At 33.9% G+C, this 8,641-nt stretch overlaps 1 pseudogene; it reads left to right on the top strand.

Annotated features, from left to right (window-relative positions):
• Nucleotides 1-838: 838 nt before the first annotated feature.
• LOC138321705 (uncharacterized) lies at nucleotides 839-4,224 on the top strand (annotated as a pseudogene).
• Nucleotides 4,225-8,641: the final 4,417 nt, after the last annotated feature.

Genomic DNA, 8,641 nt, shown 5'->3' with positions numbered 1-8,641 from the left:
AATTAAAAGGGTTTTTTTTGTGGGGGGGGGGGGGGGGGGGAGGAGAGGGGGAGAAAAAAAGAAGGAAGAAACAGGAGGAATGAAAGAGGGTAAAAGATGAAGAGTTATTGATTATATGAACATAATAAGTCAAAAGTGCATATGTTACATAAATGTATATAATTAATAAATAGTTTAGAAATGTATATAATTATGTAGTTTGTAAATGTATTTAAGCATTGATGTCACTATTTTCAATTTTATCGGGGTATGAAAAAAAAAATGTTTGCAAACTTTTGTGAGAATCAAAAGTTTGCAAACAATTTTTTTTTCATACCCCGATAAAATTAAAAAAATAGTGACATCAATACTTATAATTAATTTTATACTCTATTTGATAAAATGAAGTATGTTTAAATGTAACATTATAGTGGCTTTTCAAGGGATTTTTTTTTTTTTCCGAATCAATACGCAACGTCAATGTCTCTATTGTGACATCACGATAACATCGGGGTTTCGCGCCATTCTCGGATTTTTTTCCATAGTGGTATGCAAAATAAAAATATTGGCCAATCAGAAAGCCAGATTTGGTATGAAAACAAAGAAAAAAAATAATTATATGATTATATTGTTTACAAATATATTTTGACCTGCCAGAGTGTTCATAGAATATTTTAAAATCTTATGGGTCTAAAACGTCAAAAAAGTGGTCTTTGGACATCCATTGTAGACCCAAATACATATAAACTAAATTCAAAACGATAATATCCTATAAGTAACTCGGGTTTCATGGTCAAGTACATTGTAGTTTGACCGAAATCGGCTTTGACCTACTTCGATACGATAACTGTCCGAGTCGCGCCTAAATGCTGCCCGGGACACGTAAAAATCGGGGTAAGATCGTCCGTATTGTCGCCAGATTCTGCCGAAATTCTGCTTTATTTCATTGGTATTACATGTTTCTCCAAGCAATTTTTGTCCTTCTATTTAACCGTCGGTTCATACATTATAACACAGCTAGCAAGTTGACAAGTTTATATTTCTCATTTATGTCTATTCTCACTAGGAAGTACATTCTAATGTACATGTCTATTCATGAAATGTATTTTGATAATTCAATTTATTTATATCTTATAATTAAATGTATTGTTTTTATAACTTGGTATAATTTTTTCGAAGGGAACCTATTAATTTTTATCTTATAATTAAATGTCTTGTTTTTGAAATTTGGCATGATTGTCAAAAAGAACATAATTTACAATTTGTGAAATAATATAAACTGTCTCAATACTACGAATGTATTTAATAATTCAAACAATCGGCTGTATCCACTTGAAGATTTATTAATTATCACGATGTCGATTTCAATTATTGTTCTTTACTTTTTTACAATATAGTGCTCACTTTCATTTTTTATTTTCAAATCTTATCTTATCTTATTTCCTGAGATATGTCATCTAGTACTTAAGATTATGAAAATCTATAAATAAACATAAACCGAGTTGAAACTATATCAACAAAACATAACATATAATTCACAAATCTTGTTTATATGTTGTATTTAGAAATAGTTTTGTTTATTTATAACTAGTTGCATGAGTTTCGATATTTCTGTTGTTAAAAACATGAGAAGAATAAATGGTGTTTAGATTCTATATCATTTTTACAAAAATAACACTTCTTATTTGAAAGTCCCATTTTCATAAGTCTGTAGTTTTTTTTTTTTTTTTTTAACTCCCGAGTGGTTTTGAGTTTGGAGATTGGTCACCGGTTTTGAGTTTGGTTGTTTGATATCAGCTGTGCAATATTGTATAAGATTATAGGAGTTACTCCCCTTTAAATTAAACTCTCCGCCACATAGCAACTTCTTGAGACATTTCATATTTAATTATCGTTTTTTTTCAATGTTTTTTAATACATGCAATAATAATAAAAAAAAAAATAAAAAAAAAAACACCACGTATTGAAAAGATTTGGTTGAAAAAGGTTTGTAATAATAGAAAATCACGTGATTTCTTTAAAACAGAGCTTCTGATCATCGTTTAGAAGCCTTAAAATGACGATGATGCACAGGCTTGTGACTCTATAGATATACGGACACCTCTATATGTGTAATACCAGTATAACACATATATTTCTGTCAAAAGTCTGTGACTATACAGTTCCACACCAGTATTACACAAACATTAGTGTCAAAAGTCTGTGACGATACAGTTCCACACCAGTATTACACATTTATTAGTGTCAAAAGTCTGTGACGATACAGTACACTAGCGTAGGAGTTTACAACTTTACATGTGTTCTTGCAATAATTTTATCACTAATAATATATCATCAAACAATCTCTTCACATGATCACAAGATATTTACATGTTTTTAAAAATTCTTTTCAGTTGCTGATAAAATGAAAACCAAATGCTGCCGAACAGCACATGTGTTAATCTGGTTGCTGGTATTCGTGGACCTTTGTCGGAGCTTCGACATCAACGACCCTAGAACGAACCTCGAGTCATTCGTACGTGTATCCGGGTCGCTATTCTCCGGAAATAGCACTATCAGTAGTATCAACGGGACAGTATACTCTAGAATTCCCGGGGGGCGGGCAAAGAAAATATTTTACTTTGAAGGCTATAACATCAATCGTAAAATTGCTCAGAAGGACGCTTTTCTGTCCCTTTCAGCAGAGTTTGTTGTCTACAGAGACCCGATGACGTCAGAGATCCTGAAAGTATGGATGAACCCTATGACGTCAAAGCCAAACGAAGTATTCCACGTGCAGAACGATCCGGTCAATGGCGATCTTCAGCTTGGTTATCTATTCAATACGGTTCGATCTTCTTTAGATCAGATCGCATTCGAATTGAACATTGACCTTTCATATCCAAACGTCCTTGACCCAGTAAAATATCCGAAGTTTTCCGCGGGTGATACATACAATGGGACAGAATTATTTACCTACTTTACGAACTACAGCGGGTTATCGACCGGACACTCGGTTAGTGTTCCGTTCTTCGGGACTTGGCAGAGGAGCAGTCAGTTCCTACCCTGGATGGAGATGGGGGAGACGCCAGGCCACCTTATATTCAACACTTTCTTTTGGAAGTGTTACCGAGGTTTGGACTGCATAGCAGACGACATACTAGCTCTGATACGCTCGAAAGGACTTCTTAAGTTTCTAGATGCTCCCGTTTCGTACGAAGTCCCCAACGAAACTTCTTGGTCGGTTTTCAAACATGTCATCGATACCAGACGTGCTGCAAATATGTCGGACATCATCATTCCAATGGTCAATTCAAGCGTTCTTCCGACTGTTAAACTACCGGAAGTAGATTCCAAACTTATTTCTTTGCTTGAACGCCAGGAAAAGATTCCATTTCGATTCAACGGCTCGATTTTAACCTCATTTAACGGAGAACAGAATGACTTGTATCGGTTGGTAGGGAACGGAACGGCAACAGTCTCATTTGATCCGTCCGCATCACGAGATGGGTCCTATATGACGTTGAAGTATCGATACATCGGAAGCTATGAAAATATATATCTACCGGTGACGTCATAAAAACCTGGACCAATCCATTGACAAACAGAACCATTACCCTACCAGACGTTCGTGGTTCCGAAGTAATATCCTTCAACAGAAATGACGTGTATACAAATGACATAGATGACCTTGATGTCATGGGTTTGATTGGTGTAAGCTCCACGACTGAAGGTCAAAGTTCACCGGATGTTGAAATCTGGAGTGTGAGCATGCCCGTATTTGCATTTCCGCGGACAGATGGTCTCCAGTTCTTTGGCACATGGACTACATTCTCTAACTACCCTGATTGGATGGGGTTGGGAGATACACAGGGTTTTCTAAAATCGAAACTGATAGTATCATGTCAGACAGATGAGTCAACCCATCCCCCTGATAGGCGTAAGTTCCTCCTGGTGGCAATACAACAGGTAAAATGCCGGAACTCATTGGCAATAAATATTACTAAGGTCAGTAGGTCGGAAGGATTTTGTTTTTGTGTTTTTTACACTCTTAAATAATGGCGGAACCGGAGTCTGAGATCGAAATCCCGACTTAAAAAAAAATTCCTTGAAAAGACGGGTAAAAATTAGGGTCGGTCGGTAACCCACAGGGACTTGTAACGTAGGTTGTGAAAAGTCTGTTGTGTATACATGTGTACTATATACTATATAACCTTTTATATAGTGTTGTGAGAAAGTCTGTTGTGTATACATGTGTACTATATACTATTTAACCTTTTATATAGTGTTGTGAGAAAGTCTGTTGTGTATTACATGTATACTATATACTATAATTATTTAACATTTTATATAGTGTTGTGAGAAAGTCTGTTGTGTATACATGTGTACTATATACTATTTAACCTTTTATATGATAGTATATAGTACACATGTATACACAACAGACTTTCTCACAACCTACGTTACAAGTCCCTGTGGGGTAAACCCTAAACAGACATATTATTTTTTTGGGCTTATAAAAACGATAGAGTTATTATAATATTCTATTAAAAAATCCAGATAAATTGAAATTTTATTCTGATTTTGCTAGTGTTCGAATAATTAATTTTGTGACGTTGATCTTGAAATAATTGGAATTTGCTATTGATATTATTCAGTTGTTTAGTTATTATTATATTTAAATATAAAGAAGAAGTATTTTCACTCTAAGACCATAAGGAAATTCCATATTACACTTTGTTTCAACCCTAGCTACACCCTTAGTCGGACCTTATTTCTATAACGTCAATTAATTGTTTCCAGGATCGCAATGAACATTTTTTGAAACTTCCATAATATTAGTCCCCATACCTCTGAATCACTGGCTGCGTTAATAGCAACATCAGGGAGACAGTTCCGAAGATTGCCAAAAAAGTTGCGTTTGTCTCTCGCTGTCCACGCTTTGTTAGAGTTTATCTCTCTTTAGCCTCTATTCCTGAAATTCGATTACACGTACCATTTTTTCTGTAAAATTGCTATCATTTTCATAATTAAAGTAATTATAAAGACAGACAAATAAATATTGAATATTTCAAGTGTTTGATAGTTTCGCTATTAAATTATCTAGACAATGAAATACATGACACCAGGGAACACTAGGATATAACATTGATTTCATATTTATTTTAGAAGGCAATGCCGTTGTATGTAGGATTTTATCATTTAATGTTAGAATGTTATAACACAAACTTCAGCCTGTTACATAGCAAATCAAATGCATCCTTGGTTGCCTTTTGTACACGGCAGAGCTTTTGTCGTGTAACAGATATACTAATTCCAAGATACACTAAAGCACTATGAAGATTTTTTTTATTCCAAAATATTTCATGGATAATACAAGAAATATAAACATAATTAAAATATAAATTATAAAATGGTAAAGTATTAACAAATTGATCAGGCAACAGGCAATGTTTCAAATAGAAATCTTTTCCGGAATTTATCTATCGTCGCATATTGTATAACCAGATATCATTACTGCGATAAATAAAGTAAAAGATGTTAGATGTTACATAACAGATGTATTCAATTATGTAAAGTTGTGTAATTAGAAAATATAAAAGTAATTAGAATAGAAATTATGAAACTAGCTAGAAGTTCATCAAATAGTTAATATAACTCACGAGTTGTTATCGTGTTTGTAGGTACTGTAAGGCCTAGAGTCAATTACTATATATAAACTAGGTTTTAACTATGTGACATGTTAGATGAACCATTATAACATTTAATTAATTCTAAATAACCTCGGAAACTTGGTGGAGGTTGAAATTACACAGCTAGGTGGAGGGAATCAGAGTTAAAGACCCACTATCTTTATTATTATATTTTAATGGGAATGTAAAAAGATATTGATAATTTCGTAGAGTCGCAAAAGTTACTAGGTAACCGTTAATACTACACTCAAAATCACCTTCTGAATTATTTAATTAAAATGAAAAAAAAAATCATTAAAATTAAAATGTTAATTTTCATAACGCGGGTCATCCTACTATCATGTCGCGCGTTAGTTGACTACATGTATCAGTGCGCCCGACAGCAAACCAACAAAATAAATCTAACTCTACACCACTACTTTTCCGGAGCAAAATTAAAAGGTTTCTTAAAACCATTAATAACAACAGAAAATATATGTTGATGGCTTAAGATGGTTTCAACACCAAGCATATGCAAGATTTCCTGCGTAAAATACGATAACAGTGGAAATTTATTTCGCCGTTTTGCCGTCTGGCGCAGTGATAGTCAACTACCGTGCGACGACGACGGGAAACATAAAACGACCTGCGTTATGAAAATTCACATTTTATATATATTTTTTAATTAAACTGTTCAGAAGGTGATGATAAATGTGCTAGTGACGTAAAGTCAATAACTTTTGCGACTCTACAAAATTAACGTTAGATTACGCAGGGAAATTTGCAGTTGTTTGGTGTTACAACTTCATCTAAGGTCACCGATATCCATTTTCTCATGTTATCATTGTTTTTGGGATTTTATTTGATTTTGTTTCGAAAGGTATAGTGGTTCTTTACAAGTCATCTTTGAAAATTTTATTTGTTCAACAAAATGGACGAATGTTGCATAACAGATGTCATCATTTATATATAGTTATGTGATTATAAAATTAGTTCATAGTTTAAAGCCACACTATACGCAGCTATCAACAAAAAATCAAGTTAAATTCGACTTCGATATTGTTAGTATTTTAGATGTAGTTTAAATTAGGATATATTAAAGAATATGTATAATGTATTTAAATAACTTTGGTACGGCAGTTGTTGAAAGTCGATACATGTAAACATGCCTTCATTTTAAACTGGTCGCCATAGAGGTAGCAAACCAGAGAAGAACAGCCTGGCCACAGTCTATATTTTTATTAAGTGGGGAGCCCCTGTTTTGAGCCATGCATAAACAATTAAAAATAAAATATATTCTGAAATTGGTACATCCAATATGGAGGGTTTGATATAAGTTTCATTTTTTTCAAAAATAAACATAACAAAAATGGGTTAGAGATTACAATTCTGGGCTCCTCCGGAAGTGCGTCTTGACCGGAAATGCTAGCTTTACTTGAAGGAAAATCCATGGCGCGGGTTTAGGCAAAAATATTGAAAAATCCACCTAATCGACCTATGAAATAAATTGGCTTATTTTGCCATTGTGATAGAAGTGCTCAATTTAAGGTAGGTCTTAAGAAAAAAATTGAGTACAATTTTCTGCAATTTTGGGCTAAAAATCATGATATTTTGCAATTTTTCAGGTATTTTTTTGTTGTTACCATGGTATTCACATGCATGAATAAGCACAGAATATGGCCAAATCTGTATCAAAATATCAAATTGTAATTGCAAAAGTTGTGCTGATTAATTATATATATACTTTTGTACAGGTATTTTTTACAGTTAAATGACTATATCTATATTTCTAAGGCATGCGCCTTAATTTCATAGATTGTCCAAATCTACTGTTTTCTGCTACCAGAAGTTACGAGTATTGCCGAATGGAAGTCGGAAATTAAAGTTCATGACCCGTTTTCGGAAGAGTTCGGACAGACGTTACGTAGTTACGGTAGTCACGTGACGTTCTCGGCTACGACGTTACAATGTCGGCTAACTTCGGCTTGTTTGACTAAGTGGGACCCACCTAGTGATGTATAATTTTTATTTGATTTTTTATCAAAATATTCCGAATCATAATTGCTCATCTTCACTTCGATTTAGTCCTGTCTCTGCATGATTTACAACAGGATTTTTTTTCAACATTCTTCTAAATCTATTGGGTCTTTAACAAATAATTAAATTACCGAACAAGGGGGGGGGCATAGGGCGAAATATATCGACTTATCGATTAGTTGAGATGTCTATTTGTCGTTAGATTCAATGCCCATAAAATTATAATTAAGCAGCTTTCTATATCCACTATAAGAATAGCTAACTTATATTTTATGATCGGGGAGTCCAGCTCAGAACCGAGACAGGTGAGAGTAAGCTCTGACCAAGTTCAACCTTCATCAGGCCGACCACGGCTTGATTTCAACTTTGGTGTTTTAATAAAGCTATTGAAATGAATATTGAAATCCACGGCCGCCGTAACTGTGTAACACAAACATTGTAACATGTAAAGTTACACACCAACTACACTTTTGACTTTCTAAGATCGGATATAGTCGTTGATACTAAGTACCCTTTACGACATTAAAAAACAAGAACTGAGAACATCACCTTGCATTACGCCTTCAAATGTTTAAAATCACGCGTTGTTGATTTGTCATTTGGCCTTATTGCACGCGTTGTTGCTGCGATTCAGGTACAAGACAACTGATATACGTTTAAAATATATCTTGGCTTCGAACGAAAATCATTGAAAAAATCGTTCTTTTCTATCTTACGATCAAGGTCACAATGGTAAACCAGATGGATTATATATCAGAGAAACCGACTCGATATTTTAAACATCTCATGTAATAACAAATATAGAGACTAAAAGGAGACAATTCAATTTACTGGAAAATGTGATATGATAACGCTTTATTCCTTTTGTCAAACCAAGCTAACGGTAAAAAATTAAATGCCATCCCTTTCTTAGAACCTCATCGAATTGTCCATTTTGCTCCGTCTGTATCAATTTACACCAAGCAGTTGGTCTA

Source organism: Argopecten irradians, chromosome 4 (assembly GCF_041381155.1).
Source record: "Argopecten irradians isolate NY chromosome 4, Ai_NY, whole genome shotgun sequence".
Lineage (NCBI taxonomy): Eukaryota > Metazoa > Mollusca > Bivalvia > Pectinida > Pectinidae > Argopecten > Argopecten irradians.
This window is presented reverse-complemented; position numbering and strand designations above follow the sequence as displayed.